This window comes from Lissotriton vulgaris, chromosome 3_1 (assembly GCF_964263255.1).
Source record: "Lissotriton vulgaris chromosome 3_1, aLisVul1.2, whole genome shotgun sequence".
In the NCBI taxonomy this organism is placed as follows: Eukaryota; Metazoa; Chordata; class Amphibia; order Caudata; family Salamandridae; genus Lissotriton; species Lissotriton vulgaris.
The window spans coordinates 1510485414-1510503537 of NC_141689.1; the positions used below are offsets into that span (position 1 = coordinate 1510485414).

Consider the following 18124-nt stretch of genomic DNA (forward strand, 5'->3'; position numbering starts at 1 on the left):
TACGACGGGTAAAACTCCTTTTGAACTTTTTAAAGGAAGATCGGCAAATACCAGTTTGTGTCCAGGGTGGATGATTTTGGATAAAGGACTGAAAAACAATGATGTTGGAGTTTGGAGAGAGAAAGAACTTTTTCTTCAGAAGAAACGAAAAATGTATGTTGATACTCGCAGGTCAAGTAAGGTTACTTATTTCAAAGTAGGTGATATAGTAGAGATGAAGGCTTGTGTGGGGTGCCAAAAATGGTCTAAATTTACAAGCAATAAAACTATTGTTAACATTTTCAAAAATGATGTAAAGACAGATGATGGTCGTATTTGGAACCATAGTCGTGTTGCAAGAGTTGAAGGAAAAACATCCTTCGGTCAAGCTCCGATGGTTTCAGGTAGAAATATGGTTTCTGGTAGTAATTCATCTGGTGTTTGGTTCTAATTGGAGTTCCACTCGAAAGAGTATAACGGCCACATGCATCAAAGTCCGATTTTGCGATTCCTAATTTGCGATTTTTACCGAATCGCAAATAAGGAATCGCAAAATGGGATGCATGAATAAAATTGCATAAAATTTGCGATTCGGTAAAAATCGCAATTTTTACCGAATCGCAAATATTATGCGAATTCCAATTTGCGATTTCGCAATTCCCATTGATTCCTATGGGCCAAAAGGCCCATAGGAATCAATGGGAATTGTGAATTCGCAAATTGGAATTCGCAAAATGTTAATGCATTCCATGGGTGCAGGGGGGGTCCAAAGGACCCCCCCCCGCACCCCTGAAATGTATTTTAAAATGGATGTTTCACACACACATGTCCTAAGGACATGTGTGTCTGTAACTTGACAGTGTTTAAAATGCTAATTTGAGCATTTTAAACCTTTTTCGCAAATTACCACGAGGTTCACCCTCGTGGTAATTTGCCCCCCATAATTGCGAATTCGCATTTTTAAAAACACTCATGCATTGCTTTTAAGGAATCGCAAATTTGCGATTCCTTAAAAGCAATCACATTTTTGGAAATCGCTAAAAATAGCGATTTTTCCAAAAATGATTGATGCATAGTAAAAACGTATTTAGGAATCGCAAACGGCCGATTTTAACGAATCGCACCTTTTGCGATTCCTAAATAGCTTGATGCATGTGGGTATAAGAGTTCACAAAGTTCCTAAATATTTAGGTGATTATGTGAGATAAGGGGTAGCTAGCAGAACTGCAGAACTTTTATACAGTTTCATTTGTTAACCTGTTTTTACTTTGTTTTTCTTTTTTGTAACTTATCTTTTTAGTTGTATCTTTTGAAATGCAAAAGGGGAAGGAGTGTGATGATGTCATTTGGTTCCATGCCCTATGTTCCAGCATGGAACCAAGTCAGTGTATATTCTAAAGGAGTCAGTTGGTCCCTGCTAGCTGTTGGATGAGGTTGTTTATTAAATACCTCTTGATTTTATCTCATAAACGTGTGGATCTGCGTTATTACACTGAGGCTGGTAGAATTAGCAACAAGTGATTTACAGACAGGCAGCCTCTTCCTTCTCACTCTTGCTGGAGTGGGGTGAGCTGCTTTGTAATAGAGTGACTGTTGGTGAAGCCATCCAATCACAAAGTAGCACAGCTCATGAGAAGCATGCATGTATGTAGTCTCCGAATTCAAAGTCATCGCCCTGCTGAAGCCTCTCACCTGGGAGCGCCAGTGCTTACTTGAGGCTAGGCCTACGGGAAAGTTAAATTGTGCCAGTATAAATTGCACAATTTCAGAAATGCGTAAATTCATGGGTCATAATTACATATCATTAACGGGAAAAAATGTCTGCGAATGCATAGGCATCATGTGAATGGCCAGAGCACCAGTTGCTGTTACTCGCGTCACTTATGTTTTTTCTGCCAGGTTTTTACAGCGAAAAGCGACCTTGCATCAAAAATTGGTGTCTGCTAGCCGCCCCCCCCCAGATGTTGGCCAAAATGTGAAACTTGTTTCGGCAGACAAATGGATTTAAATATTTCTATCAATGTATTTAAATGTGAGGCAGTTCTCACGGCTGCATTGTCGTGCTTGTAATAGTTTTCATTAAAAAAAACGGGTCTGGTGAACGAGATTCGGCACCCGACTTCCAGTGCCCTGGACTGCCCGCACACTGATACGTTTCTTCAACGATTTCGAAGCAATAAAGCGTTTGTTTTATCCAAAGCATTTAGTATATTGTACATAAAATCAAAATTATAGTTAGAGGAGTTTCAGATAAAACATATAATGATGTGCCATATACACACATATGAGCATAACAGCAAAAGGAAATATCATCTGGGTTTTTTTTTAGTAATGTGGCCGGATTCTCGCGCTCGGCACCTCTCGAAAAATGTATGGTGATACCGAAAATAATTAACACGTGATTGACTATTTACTTTATGAAATCGTTTGCTTTTATCTGGACAAACCTCATCCCGTCACCCACTGAACCCATCGGCTGCAGGTCCCTGCACTTGCAGGGAGGACAGGAGCAGTAACAGGTGCGCGGAATGTACCACGGGGCGAGGGGCGCTTCTTGCACTTACCCGGTCCGCGCTGGCGCTGTGTGTCTCCGGGGTCCTGCTGTCCGGCCTCACTCTGGCTGCAGAGCGGGGGCAGATGTCCGACACCCCCGGGTCTGAGGTAAGGTGAAGCCGCCTCACTTCAGACGGGCGCCGGCCGCGGGATGCTGCAGTCTGGCCGCGCCTCCCCCTCCTCGCAGCCTCTAGTACAGGCCCGCGAGGGGCGGAGCATCCTTCGCCCGCAGGTCCCAGTCCCAAACCGGCCGGTTATATAAAGACGTCCCGGCTCTTAGGTAACCCCTGGACACCCCTGTAAAGGAGCGCGCGGCCAGGCGCTTCAAACCACCGAGGCGCGGATGGATCTAATGCACGGACGATAAAACGCAACTCTGAGGTGGAGACAACATTCATGGTGTGAACGCGACTTTTAGGAAAGCCCAATGATTTCTCCAAAAAGTGAGTGGCCCAAGAAGTTTACTCGGAATCCTCTCCGAGGCACGTGGCCTCTGTAATTAAAGGCGTGGTTTGAAAAGGGTAAATTAAAACCCTGTACATCCCGGAGTGGCCACCGACCAGGATTTTGATGCCTCTCATCAGGCGCGGAACACCCATTGGACTCCCCGGGCTTCATCTCCCCCCCCCCCCCCTCGTGTGTGGCAGCCCGGGGTGAGGCAGATCCCGGGCACACACAGTGCCGCACCCGAACGTTTCACAGGTCTTTAAAAGAGCATTTGAATGTTAATGAGGCCTTGCAGTTGTTTCACCCCTTCTAAGAGCCCCTGCAGCTCCACTCTGCCTACTGATTAGAGGTTCAGCCCCCCCCCCCCGAAATTTGGCTCTAGTTGCGCCTCTGCCTCTCATTCACTGAGCTTTCTGCGATTATATAAAACAATTATAACCATGATGCGATTGTTCAATTAAAAAAAAGTGTTTTAAGTCACATGCTGGGGCCTCGTAGCACTATCGATACAAGTTACTATTTCCCACTGGTGCACCAATGATTCTTTTCTGGGACTGATTACGCACAGACATTTACAGTCATCACAACCTTTCAAAACGCAAAAGAAAGGGAGATGATGTGGCCTAAGTGTTTGGGTGGAAGCTCTCGAAGCAGGGTTCGAGTCTTGGTATGGACGCTCAACATCCTGCGATTCTGGGCAGATCACTTAATCTCTCTCTGTGCCTGACAAAAAACAAAATGAATGTGACTGTCTGTAACTTAACTGGTCCAGGTCCAGTTCGTACTATATATATATACCCCCCCCCCCCCCCCCCAAAAAAAAACGTATTTCCCAAATATTACTTTAACTTGCAATTATTGTTCATTTAAGGTGTGTTATATGTATTTACATGAAGGTGCCAACATTCAATAATGACTTAATACGTTGCTCTTTTTAGCCACTCTTTGTCCCTGCCCCAAACACACACGCCCCTCCCCATCCATTGAGGATAACTGTTCCCAAACTTTTGATGCACTTCAACCTCTGAACGGCTTTGCTCGTGTTTTCTATTAAATAACCATCGAAAAGCACTGCACGTGATATAAGAACTTCTTTACTTAAATCAGGCTCCTTGTGCTCACTGCGCCCTAGGGGGAGGCGTTCTCCTGGGAGGGCAGCGGCACACAATAGCCCCGGCTGTGCGTGACTCGTCAGGCAGGTCGCTGGGGAGGGGACCACAGGAATCATGGGAACCAACCTGCTAAAAATATTGCGCACATTTTCCGTAACTGCACTGCTCGCGTGTTTCTATTGCCTGAGCGCTCATCACCACTGCGTGTGCGATTCATGCAAGTTGAGAAGGGGACTTGAACGGAGCTCTGGGTGCACATTGTCCTCACGCTTAAAATGAGTCTAAAAGCTTCTGCTTAGCAGCGAGTTTGCATATTACCATAAAAACGCATATTTTCTACCAAATATAGAGGCTTCCTCTTAAAATGCTGGACAAACAGCACAAAGGATGCAAATTGTCATTTGTTGGAATGTGTACCTACTTTTCTTTGACCTGGCCCCAGAACGAAGCCTACGGACAATGCTCGTTCAAAGGAAGCTGCACTATAACACGCACCTTTCAGTGGGAAACCACAGACCAATTCACTGTGTTTTTATTTTTTTTTATACTCAACATTTGTATAGCGCACTGCTGCCACTTTTGTATTCTCGAATCGCTCAATCATATTTCGTTTTGCACACTGGAGCAACCTTGCACAGTTGAAAGTGTGCGTGGTTGCAATGTGGCTAGGCAGCATGGGAAGGTTAAGGTGGCCCGTAGCACATTCTACGTGCTACGTCAACGCTTGCAGACTGATGGTGCTCCTAAGCTTCAAGGCCTAATCAAGGTTTTATCAGTTCTGCAACATGAACGTTATGGGCTCGATTACAGCAGTAGGCCTGCACATTGATTGTGTAAATTGTGCACCCACTCATTAGCATTAGCTCGGGGTGGGCTAATAAACCGAGATCATCTATTACCCCATTCCTTAGAATGCAGAATAACATGCTATAACCATTCCGATGTCTGCAAAAGCTAATGTTTAATCTTTTGTCCAGTCATTTGCACAAGGTTTGACTTGTTTAGTTACCAGGGCAAATTTGCTCCCGAATTGTAGTCCTTTTTGGGAGCTTACAGAAGTTGTGCCCAGAACTGGATTTGCAGGGGTGTCTAAAAGGCGTGCAATGTCCAGTTGCGTAAATATGGGAGATTTTTGGTGAAACTGCACATTATTATGGGGAAGACGAAGCTGATCCAACCTACTCCCCGTGGTAGCAGTAACATCTGACCTCCAATCCCGTCTCTTCAAAGTGACGTCACCACTGAGCTTCCCATCCACTGGTGCTGCTCTCTGTTACTTTGCCATCAGGACCAAGAAGCCCATTCTATAGTGACATCAGTGCCAAGGTGCCCATCTCCTCATAGTGATATCACCAACATTCCCATGTACTCACTGCAACAACAAAAGAAAATCAAGATTCACGCTCCTATCCCCTCTCAGGAAAATATAGCCACCCTGAACAGGTCTAAGGTAATACTAGGGGGGGGGGGCACCTCACTCCCCTCACTCCATGTCATCACGGAGACTGTTTCTACAGTGTTTCGTTTGTAAAAGCATAAGTGGCAAGGCCCAAGGTGTTGCTCAGAAGCCAGCAACCAGCGATATTCGGTCGACTTAAATTTGTAGAGCGAGGCTAATCACCCTTGAGGGTATTCAGGCGCTATTGAATGTTAGCACGCCTAATAAGACAGCTGTGTAGTCTTCGTTGCACTCCATGCCTCTTTAATCCACTACCAGACACTTTCTGCCCGTGTATCTCACTCCTGCAGGTTCCCATTTTCTCCCTTTAGCCTATATTTCCATCTTTCTTTTCCTCCTTCTTTGCCCTGTGTGTTTTTTCACCCTCTTGCTGGGGCTAAAAATCTGAGAAGGAGAAACAAGCTCCAGTCCCTAAAAATGAGGGTGGATGGGCCTCACCTGCAACCACTGGCTCAAATTAAGCACTGGTTTCAAGTCCTAGCCTTCTATGTGACAAGCGACTGCATTCTGGGCATTGTAGGCTTCATTTGCTAAGAGTGAAATAGGCACATTTAACTCACCAGCAATGATTTGTAGGTTAAAAATCCTGAGTTGGAGGCTGTGTCCATGATATTGAGTGAGGTTATGTCCCTCATTAATGCCAAACAACCACTGCAGAGGCTGGTGGAATTTGCAACAAGTGCGTTACACTTCTCCTTCTCACTCTTGCTAGAGTGGGGTGAGCTGCTTTGTAATAGAGTGACTTTTGGTGAAGCCATCCAATCACAAAGTAGCACAGATCATGACAAGCATGCATTCATAAATTCTCTGAATTCAAAGTCATCGCCCTGCTGAAGCCTCTCACCTGGGAGCGCCAGTGCTTACTTGAGGCTAGGCCTATATGAAATTTAAATTATGCCAGCGTAAATTGACACAATTTCAGAAATGCGTACATTCCCGGGGCATAATTGCACATCATTACTGTGAAAAAATGTCTGCGAATGCATGGGCATCATGGGAATGACCAGAGCACCAGTTACCTCTTGCTCACGCCACTTATCTTTTTTGTGCTAGTTTTTTACAGCCAAAAGTGACCCTGCATCAAAAATTGACACGAGGACGCATTTTACGCTAACATATAGTGTTACGCTAACATATAGTGCTAGACGACAGATATATATTTGGTGGAATTATCACAATATTTTGCATAATTAAGTGAAATCTAATTACACGAATTTCGCACCCCAGTACTAGGATTCTCTCGTCCTCATGAGTAAACATTGGACAAGTCCCCTACATACAAGTAAAAAAAAGAAAAAACATGCATATGGCCTCTTAAGAAAACTGCAGCTCGTGCAGATTGGATAGGGCCATAGTTGGAGTCAGGGGAAATATCCCTAAATAAAATTCAAGACATCAAGAATTTTGTCAAAAACTTGTGCAGAGGGCCACGCATCACCAGACTTCCACAACTACTTGGGTGCAATTTGTTTCCCTGTACAGAGCAGCAAACGGCCATGGAGTCTAGTTTGGCACTAGAAAACGCAGGATCTTCTAGGAGCAGCGTGGTAAAGGAGACATAACTTGCTTCTTCGAGATGCTCAAAGGTGGGCATGCTTTCTCAGTGTTTAAATGTAAATGTCCAGTATTTGTAAAGCACGAACAATTACCCGAAGGTGTCAAGGCGCTGGGGGCCGACGGGAAAATTAAGCGAGCTATTGCCCAGTCACATGATGCTGGTATGATCTGCCGCCGGCACCAGAGATCATACCCTGAGCCCCCGGATTCAGGAGTCAGTCGCCCTGGCCGCTGCGCCACACCTCCTCCACTAGATTTGCCAAAATCCTGCTTTGATTCTCCCCATCCTGCCCATGGCCCTTCCATATCCAGAATTCTGGGACATGGCCTGCGTGGCATGGCATATTCTGCCTCAGTAGTTGGAATATATACTTATAATAAATATTATGCACCTTTACTGAGAGTATTTAACAGAAGAGCCCTTAGCAAACCCAGGCAACTGAGGACAATTAAAGTGATTTAAACAAGAATGGAGGCAAATGTCACATGCTAGAAACAATTCTTTAATATAACATTTCCAGGTGCATCTGATTCACCCCGGAACACAATTAATGCTCCTGTTTAAATACTTTTTAGCAACAAGTATTGGCAAAGCCAATAGGTCTTGCCTTTGGGAGCTATTGGCTTTGGTTCCTCGATGCTGCTCAGTCTGGCTGAAGGAAAGAAACTTTTTTTAAAGGCACTATGACGTAGCGGTGTGTCGTTTTGTAAGTGTGCGCACCACTCATGCGCGCCTACAAAATGACGCAATTATTATTTTTCCTTATTGAAGAGCTGGTGGGGGTGAGCAACACAGAGGGCTGTGATGGGAAGCCCCAAAGAGGGCTGTGGTGGTGGCAAAGCAACACGTGGGGTGTAAAAGCATCGAAGACGGTGGGGATAGGGAGGCGAAGTAACATCATGGAGTGCTGGGTGGGAGCGAGAAGCAACAGGCGAGAGAGAAACATGGAGCAGGCGGGGGTGAAGCACACAGGTGAAGGAGAGAGCAACATAGAGCACAGAAGTGGGGAAAAGAAGCACACTAAAAAGACAGTTGGAAACTTGCAGTCTTGTGGAGTATTTAAGACAAAAGACAAACATCAGACACAAGTAAATTGGAAATACTCTGGGGGGTGACAGACACTCAATGGACAAATAACAAGCATTGGCATAGCCAATAAGTCTAGCCTTTGGGACCTTATGACTATGACCAGACCAAGCATAAATCATACTGCAAGGCGCAACATGCACCCCGATTTCTCACACACAGAAGGCACCTTATGGTACAAAGTGAGCAGCAGTGTGAGACAGCCACGGATGAGGCAGACAAAATCCTCTCATCTACAGCTGAAGGGAAGCCCTCATTGTGGGATCTGCTTTAACAGGGTGGTACTGGGGCACAATGAAATACAGTGAACAGGGCATCTGGGAGTCCAAAAATGTTCCAAGCCTTCAAGGGGCGAGGACGTGAGTGTTGCTTAAAGGCCAGATCTACCGAATTTGGAACTGGGAGACCCCGTTCAAGTCTCGGCATTGGTTCATCATCATCTGATTGTGGGCAAATCACTTAAACTGCCCGAGCCTCAAACAAAAGGATGTGTCCTTGTGTCATGTAACTGGTGCTTGTGTGAAGTGCTCTCATACCTTCTGGCCGAATTTGCTTTACATAAAACTGCAAAGAAACAGCCAAACTATTTTTTTGTTTAAATCCCAAAATGCTTTTAGCAGAAAGAGAGAGAGAGAGAGTGAGTATGTATATTTGCGTGTGTGTGAGATTAGTTGGTTGAAAAATACACTAAGAAGGAAAGTTCTCCATTCCTTGCGATGTTTCATGAACATTGCCAAAAGATGATGTCACTTCCTTGAGAGTTACAGCAGTTTCATTGCTATCATTCTATTTGTCCCGCCTCATACTTTTCTAGGCCCGCTTCTGAGATTGGCCTTTAAGGGCTGTGACATGGGTGACCAGCCTGCCATTTCTGCTAGTGCCGGGCCTCACATTGCATCACATATTTGGCCGAAACCGCAGTGTAATTAAATGAAGCATGTTCTACTCGTGGACTTCACACAGATCACTGCAAGGCTTTCTCTGGTATGTGATGCCAGATGAGCGCGGGAGATGTGTGCCATAGCTTCCATTCCATGCCATAGTGTATTTCCTGTAATCTAGCATTTAGCAGTAGAATGTAAACTACACTTTCTGGGAGCGAAGTATTTCTTTTCGTAATTCAAAGCAGTGAGCTTCACAATTCACTGTAAACACATGTTATCGAATGTGAGCACACTTCGCACTGTACTTAGTCTCTAGTGTACCTTTGTAGTGACGATGGCCACATCTGCTCTGCACTACGCTGTGGCCATAACTCAAAATAAAGGATGCTCACATTTCCAGACTTGGAGCCTGATGTACCAAACATGTTTCCCCAAAATACAGGCTTTGCGGGAGCTGCGCATCTATAATAGGCCTGCGTGGCTGCGGGCATAATACAATTAGCCGTGCAGGTGAAGTCGCGGGGCGGTTTAATTACTGGGCCAGCAGAGGGACGAAGGACGGCGACCGCTTTTACAATTACAAATAGGCAGATGCATCCGGAAGCATAGTGTTAATGGACACAAGCGCACAGAGGGAAAAGCATCGGGGACAAGTGAACACAGGAGGCACCGTGACCCGTGGGCTGTAATAACAACAAGCAAAAATGATAAAAAAAGAAAGGTTGGGGGTGAGACAGAAAGTGAGACAGAGACAGGAAATGAGAGGAGATATAATGAGACAGTGTGAGAAAGGAAGGAACGGAGACGACCGAGATGGCGGGAAGAACGAAAGAAAGAATATATCGCCAAAGATTTTTGTTTTATTTTTTCACTGCAGCAAACTACGAGCAGGAAGTGGGATAAGGGAGGGGGTGGCAAATGGTGAGCACTTTCGCGGCCACTTTGATGTTCTCAGTGGCCATGCGGCTCACTGAGAACATCAAAGCGGCCGCGAAAGTGCTCCCAAAGGGTGCAGGCGGACAAATGGTGCATGCGCCCGGCACACATGCACTGGACCCGATCCGCCTGCAGACTTTGGGAGCATTTTTGAGAGCCCTTACTTAACTCTCGCAGAGCAACGCATGTGCGTTGTCTCTGCGAGACCTAATAAAAAGGGGGAGTTAAAAAACATAATACAATGTATTGTTATTGTTCTGGTCTCAAATACATTTAGGAAATCTCACAAATTGTCCTACTCTCAAATGCAAATGTTTAAAATGTGAGAAAGTAAGTAATTTCTCCAAAGTTTGTAGATCGAAAGAGTCAAGAAGTAAGTAATAGCAATAAGAGAAACACAAATATATTCACTGTGCATATTGGGGAAAGATGTGGTAGAAAAACGTCGGGACAAATTTAAGAATGTTGTTCTCACGATTAGTGCTGACAAACAGGGAACAAGGAAGGGACCCTTCTGCTAAATAGGCATTGGTGGAATTGATGTACCAGTAATGGCAGACTCAGGGTCACTCATTACTATTTTAGATCAAACTACTTTTGGGGAAAGTTGGAAAAATAGTTTGAACAACTGCGATATTAAGACTAAAAGCATTTGAGGGTTTTGAAATAAAAATGTTGGGATGGTTTGATGACAGTATCATTCATGGGAAGAAAGATTTTCACTAAAGTGTATGTAGCTTTAGAAGAAAATGATGTGTTTGTATAGTTAGATCAAGCAAGACTGGATTTTATTCTTGAACCTGGACTATCTACAATGGTTCAGTTATCTACAGACTGGGTAGAGGAAGATGTCCGAAATATGAAAGAGGTCGGCAGAAATGTTTTCTTTTTGGAGATTGAAGAGGGTGGTGTAGAGAATATTAAGTTGTTGAATGAGTGCTCATCAGTATTTAAAGATGCAATTGGATGTGCGAAAGGTTTTTCACATGATATTGTGTTAAAGGAAAATGCTAAACCCATAGCGCATAAAAGTGAGAAACGTGCTGTTGAATGTTTGCAAAGATTTGAGGTTGTCACTGGATAAAATGTGTGAAGATAAGGTTATCTCACTTGGTGAATTTTCAGAATGGGTGTCAAGTACTGTTATTGCACTGGAAACTATTGGAAATAAGGCTATGTGCTATTCTGCATTCCTTGAACAAGAATATTATGTTGAATGCCACCTGCTGCTAAAAATACAAGAATTGTTGGCACAGATAGGAGACGCTCGTATTTTTACATATTAGATCTGAAAGCCGCTGATCATCACATTAAACTCTCTCAATATGCAAATATAATTTTATAAGAGTATGTGCAAAGTAAAAAAAAAAAAATCAACGCAGAGGAAAAAAGATTAAGCAAGTTATTTACCAAAGCATTCGTAGAATCCTTCAAGCTCCCTGTAGTGTTTGAAATATTGGAGATTGCATCTTCTGGAAAGATTTTTCATTTGTTCTTTTTTGTGCATGACCATCTCCATTACATGATCACTCTTGGCATGTCAAGACTTTCTGCTGCTCTCCAAGTCCCCCACTTTCACCTCAACTCCTGTAATACGGTCTGCTGTGCTCTCCATGGTGTGAGAAATGTATTCTAAGGCGATTTTAATTTCGGACACTCCTTCTCAAGTTTTCTTCTGAAGATTGTGTTGTTATGTTTTAACAGCAGCTGGTATTTAGCGCAGAACCAGGCTATGACATGCCTCTCTCCAGCTATACTCCACCCCCCTTGCTTTTCATCTTACTGTATTAATCCATTTCTTTCTTTCGGTCATCACACTTTATGCTTTCAGAACTTCCTAAAGTACCTTGCTTCAACCACTGACCAAGCAAGACTATTTCCGATCAGACTTCATGTCCTATCTTAATTCTTAAATACAGACGACTGAGATTCTCTTGCCAATGTATGCACACTTTAGGATTGAAAGTTTCTTGCCAGGAGATTGATTTACAAGCAGTTGTCTTGTTAATAGTATACCAACTGATAAGTCCTTGACTACCTTAGCTATTTTGGGGTCTTTTAAAGGCAGAAAGATTGCTGTCTCTGGGGCCCCACCTACAATATTCGGCTAAGTCTGCCCCCTAAAATATACTGGAGAATCATCTAGTGTCAATTTCAATGTTCTCCCCTCAACACAAATTAACAGAGTAACTGAAGTACCCATCATTTACATTCCACCCAGCTGGTAAAATTGCTTCTCCTCACCACACACAGGTTGTTTCTGACAGATCTCTCAATGGGACTGCAGCCATTGATGTTGACCTCAAGTCCCTAGCAGGGGTTTTGACCACATCCTAGCACATAGGGAAGGGTTGATTTAAGTGGGAGCCTTCTTTGGCCTCTTCGCCCTTTCTATGTGCTAGTAAGACGTAGATAGGATATTTCGAGAGGGGCTAGATCCTGCTTGGCTCCTTTAGCTGAAACCTCCTTAAGTATCGATATTTTTGTCATTTTACTTATAGTGCTTATGGGGTTCTGTGTACCCAGTTACTGCTTGACCCACCAGGGTAAGAAACGTCTATCATGCAGTCATCCTCTACCCTGCCCCCTTATATTAATATTTTATGTTTTTTACTTTTTCAAGAGAGGCAACTAAGTCCCTGAGACTTGTAATGGCAGCCTCAACATTCCTTTTCGTGTTGCAGGCAACCAAGCTCTGAGAAAGCCCACTCAGCCAATAAAATGGCTTGAATTTCGGAATTTTGAACAACTGCACAGATTTCGAAACATTTTTAACCTTCAAATCTCAAATCTACTTAACAGGTTAACACCAAATCACAAAAAACAAGCTTTCTGGACCAAGACCTAGCTTCCTGCCCTATCTAGTGTAATTCCATTCAGCAATTTTTGTAGTATCGCGTTCCAAGAGTCATGGGAAAATGCACTGGGAAATGTGGTTTTCAGAACCCCCCTTTTATCTTGGACCCCATTCATGGATAACCCCATAACTTTCAAGGAATGAGCTGAGGATGAATATTAGGGGAGAGGGGAGGGGGTTGGGAGTTTTGTATAGATTTGTCAAAAGATGCCAAAATTATCCGCAGTTGGCAAACCAAAAAATAATCTGCCTTTGGAAATGCAGGCTTACCTATAACTCCCCACTAGTGACCGCCAGTGGGTAATATATATATATATATATATATATATATATATATATATATATATATATATATTCCTCAGACAAAGAACGGACCCAGCCGAGCTCCAGTTCGCAGCCCAGCAGTCCAGATACACCACAACACAAACGGATTCCAAAGCGTGATTTCTTCAGATAGAGGTAATTTTTATTTTTTACAACACCATTTTGTGCAATATTATATATATATCTATAATGTGTGTGTGTATGTATATATATATATATATATATATATATATATATATATATATATATATATATATATATACACACAGTCAAGTCAAAATAAATTTGCTCTGTTACAATAACCATAAAAGTTTGACACAAATTCTAAACTAAAATAAAATGTACATAGGATTACAGGAGCATAAATAAAAACAGATAATAAAGACAAACAAAATATATACATAATCATATATACACACACACACTGTAATACTCCCTTCCTGTGGCGACACTTGCATATTAAGCTCCCCACTAAGGCCAAGTGCTCCATGAAAATTCGAAACATGTTCCTGTGACATCAGGGACTAGATATAATCGTAGAAAAGGGACAGCTACAAGATGGTGAGACATCTGGTAATATTTTCATGATTTGGAAAGCCTTTAAAAACAGCGGATCAAGTGGCAAATAGTTAGGCACACTTCCTGTGTGGCAGTATTCCCAAAATGAACAGAATGACTGGCCCAGGGTGAAGTTTGATATGTATATCAATTAAATATAATAAGAAAAACTAATTAATGCCAGTGCACATTACCTACAACCTAGCAATGGATCTTCAGTGTGACACAACCCAAACCAGCCGTTTGACTGCACAAGGCTACAAGTCTTTTCGGCCACAAAGCCACAAGTACCTCTACAAAAATATGGACGGCATTAAAAGTGACGATTTGAGAGAAGGGAAACACCAGAGCAAACCTGAACACGACGGCTTACAAACCTGAGGATGATCCAGTTTTCTCTGATTGATTGATCTATCTTGGTGATATTCGTGTTTACTTTCATTATGACACCATGCCGCCTCTTTAAGGTATTCCCAGAGGAGCGACAGATGGCGAGGTAATGAGCTGCATGGAATCTGCAGTTTCTCTCCAATGCCAAAATGCCAGCTTCATGAGAAGCTCTTGCCACACACCCAGATTGGCAAGGCGAGAAGAGAAGGCACACTGCACACTCCGGGGCATGCAGTGAAACTCCTTTTAACCCCTCACCTATTCAGTCCCTACACGTGCATTACTGACTGAATACTGCCGGCAGTGCTAGACATGGAGCTAAAATGTCAAGTGCTGAACTAAGAACAAAAGGCAAATCCTGGTTAAAAAACACATTAAAACCCGCTCCGTGTTTCTTAGAGCAAGTGAGCCCGGCTATCTACTGCAACTACTGGGGGCGAGAGCGCAACAGCGCTGCTTATAGCAGGCTCTCTCTTACTACTTCATCGATTCGTCTGTGTTGTTCTTCTCTTGTTTTCTTGCTCGGTTACCCTTCCTCTCACTTCTTGATCGTTCTCTCCCTTCCTTTCGCTGTTCTTACCTTCCACTGTCTGTTAAGTTGGCATCTTGCTTTCTTATGATTCCGTCAGCTATCGTTTCTTAACTGGATTTTTCTAATACCAACAGATGCTCTCTGTCACTTCGCTTGTCTCTTCCGTTACTATTCAGAAAAGGGGGGTGGTGATGGACAGAGCATCTGAATTAAGCAGAATACTCGTACCCAGTCAACAGATCAGGGCTTGATCCATCACCGTTTTTTAGCTCACCGCACCATCCCAGCTCAGAACCTGGCTACATGCAAATTAGTCTGTCCCTGGCCCAGTGCATCATGGGAACAGGGCAGACCAAACTACCAAGCCAATTCTTTTACTGGAAAGGAAACAAGCTTACTATGGCACTGTATTTGTTCCTCAAATTGTGTTTACCTCTTCTTCCCATTTGGCTCTCATTACCATTTTGCTCAGCTCTACTGCTTAGCTGTTTTACCTCCTTTCTTGTGTTGTCCTTGTCCTGTCTCTTCCTTGCCTTGTGCTTGCTCCCGGAATCCCCTCCTCCTGCTTAGAGCAGCACGCCCTGGAAACCGACAACCATGTCTGTATTCTAGCAAACACTAATTCTTCTCGTTAAATAAAGCTTCATATTGTGCATCTCTGTGCTTCCGCCGGTGGTATTACAATACATCTAACTCCCCCAAGTGGGGCAGTGATTGGTGGAATAGGCGTGAACTGAGCCAGGGACCCACTGCATACTGTAACCTGCAAACGGTGGAAGGTGTAGGCGATATATGGACGAACAACTCCGCCAGGCGAGGGCTGGTCGGGACATCTCCTAGCAACGTGGTTCTAAATATGTGTTTATCTCGGATAATGCCGCGCTTTTTCGTTGCATTTAACGTTTTTGTATTCGGCATGGAAAATGCTTTTAAAGCCAAGTAAAAAAACTAAACCAAGAATAGGTCTAGCTAGGCCATCACGTTCAAGCACAAACCATCGCCTTTCATGCCAACAGCCACTTCTGGATGTCTAAAATGGCCTCTTTATAAGGAGCGCAACCAAAATGTAATTTAAAATTCTGGTAGTATGCGTCTGGTCACTGTGCACACCTAGACATGGAAAGATGTAAAACGTAGCGAGACCTCATCTATTTTCTTTGGTTACAATGTTGTAACAGAGCTCTAATCCACAAACCTCCGACATAGACACAGCCACGGCCAATGCCGTGTGCTGATTTTTTTTATTTTATTTTATGCGTTTTTATACAGTGCGGACTTTACCCGAAGGTGTTAGAGCGCCTAGCTGTAGCTGCCATCTTTTACAGCTGCCCGACCAAACCTCAAACTATACGGCAGCTCCCTACACGCGCACCAACATCTGCCACTCTGCCCTCATCCATTTACAGACAACCGCAGTCCAAGTGTTCATAAAGGTAGTGCGAGCGCTTCAGTGTTGACACTCCCTGGAGCACACCCTGTCCTCGTGGACGCCTAGGCCTGTAGGTGCGTCTCGGCATCAGCTGTATTTCAAAGTGGGAAGCCGTGAGATAGATGTCACAGTGCGAGCTAGTGTTAAGGAAATACCCGATGTAATCATTGTTTTATAAGATAAATACTGGTCTTGTAAACAAAGGCCTTTCCTTGCAGTGACGCGACGCGCAGCATCTCCAGGCACGTCTACACTGTCCTCGCTACTCACTCCGACTGGGTATTTTAGTTTCCTCCTGTTGGCACAAAGATTAGCAGAACATCTCAAGCACCCACTGCAAACTGATTTAACACTCTGGGAAATGCCTCCTTCACCAGCCTGTAAATGCGCACAAAAAGATGTGCCGTCTCCTCATCGGAGAGAAGGCTTCCCGCCGCAAGAGAACAAGCAAGCGCTCGCGCGGCAGCAGGGAGGAGGGATTCACTCGCGGGAGTGATAATTGCAACCAGATGGGCCGCGCGCTCCCGCAAGTGAATCTCCCGACGTGCACGCGTTGCCATTGAAGGCAATGGAACGTGTGCACGTGCTTGGCTGAAAATCCTAAGCGCTCGGAAAAGGTTGTTTTCCTTTGTAGCGCATGCGCGCTGCGAAGGCTCGACCTAAAAAGCAAGCAAATGAGGAAGACAGGAAAGCCAAACAATGGTAAGCAATGGGTCTGCTTCAAGCTCCTGTATGTGCTTGGTAAGCCCGCAATGTCGCGCAACAGCCAGCATACGCACCGTCTAGTAACATAGACCTAAAAAAAGATGCAAGGCATCTAATTACATCTCACCAGTTTTTAAATCACATAACTGGCTTCCTATGCAGAGACGATGCTATCTTAAAACTGCACGTATCACTTAGAAAGCCCTAGACCAGGGTCTATATCACAGATAGGGCACACAGGCCCAATAATCACTGTGGTGCAAACTGGGTCAGTGCCCCTCATCACAACGAATGTACTGACCCCAGCACAGTCTCAAACGAGCTCACACCTGCCCTTGGGACAGCCCATTAGTTAAATGTGGACAAGGTGTTTGAAACTCCTGATTCACCCTTCATTGTGCAGGTGCAGCTGGCCTGCCACTCAAAGGGGAGCAGAGATTCCCTGGCCGGCAGGTTGAGTGAGTGACTGCACCCAACTGCATGGGGCTGTGTGGGGGGTTCAAGGGACCCTCCTTTCCCCATTCCAAGTGGCACCCTCGTGAGTGTGCAGACTGGGCACCACCTCTTTGTGGTGCACAGTTAGAACACCCCATCACAGTTTGCTTGCCTCCGAGCCAGGTGCACAGGGGTCAAGCCCCATGCACAGGCCCGGCTCTTGGGCGGGGCGACCTGTGCCACCGCACAGGGTGCTGTCTTCTGGAGGCGCTGTGTTTTCAAGTATATTTTGATTTTTAAAAGCCCCTGCTTCCTCGTTCCTTGCCTCCAGCTATTTTTAGACAACAATTAGAGTGTAAAAATAACTCGGGTGATTAATGTTCTTCCAAGAGAGAGATGGAAGGATTATCTAGTTTTAGATTCGACTCATCTTAAGGCAGCGCAGCGGGTTAATGTGCGTGCTGCAAAGCATGTGTACCATGCAGATCACAAAGTGCATGTAATGTAGCTAGCTCAGTAGATCTGTTTTTTTCAGAGAGATCCTTTTGTTACTTGCAGGTTATAGGTTCATATCCTAATATAGAACTATTAAGTGTCGTCAAAGGGCTGCATGCAAATTGCAAGGTATAACTTGGAGAGCTGTGTTTTTTTCCCAGTCTTTCATTATCTGAATATTTCAAAGTGGGCTCATTTGTGTAGAAATCAATTCTTATTGGTAAAGCCAACCCCCAACCACTGTGTTACATTTTAAATTCTGAGTTTATGGTTCTTCAAACCAAGCATTCTTAAACTATACTGTCTACCAGTATGGATGACATGTGACTCCTACACCAGGTAGTCCCCTGTCTTATGTAACTTTTCCTATACACTGGATTTTACA

At 44.2% G+C, this 18124-nt stretch overlaps 1 protein-coding gene across 2 annotated transcripts in view; it reads right to left on the minus strand.

The window, feature by feature from the left end:
• Positions 1-18124, minus strand: part of LOC147728085 (broad substrate specificity ATP-binding cassette transporter ABCG2-like) — a 514375-nt gene that overhangs the window by 483715 nt on the left and 12536 nt on the right. The window contains exon 1 of one of the 2 annotated variants that reach the window (XM_086961971.1): positions 2544-2764. The exons of the other annotated variant lie outside the window; for it this stretch is intronic. The gene's annotated coding sequence lies outside the window, so the exon portion shown is untranslated. Of the gene's footprint in view, positions 1-2543; positions 2765-18124 lie in introns of those variants that run through there. 2 annotated transcript variants of the gene reach the window in all.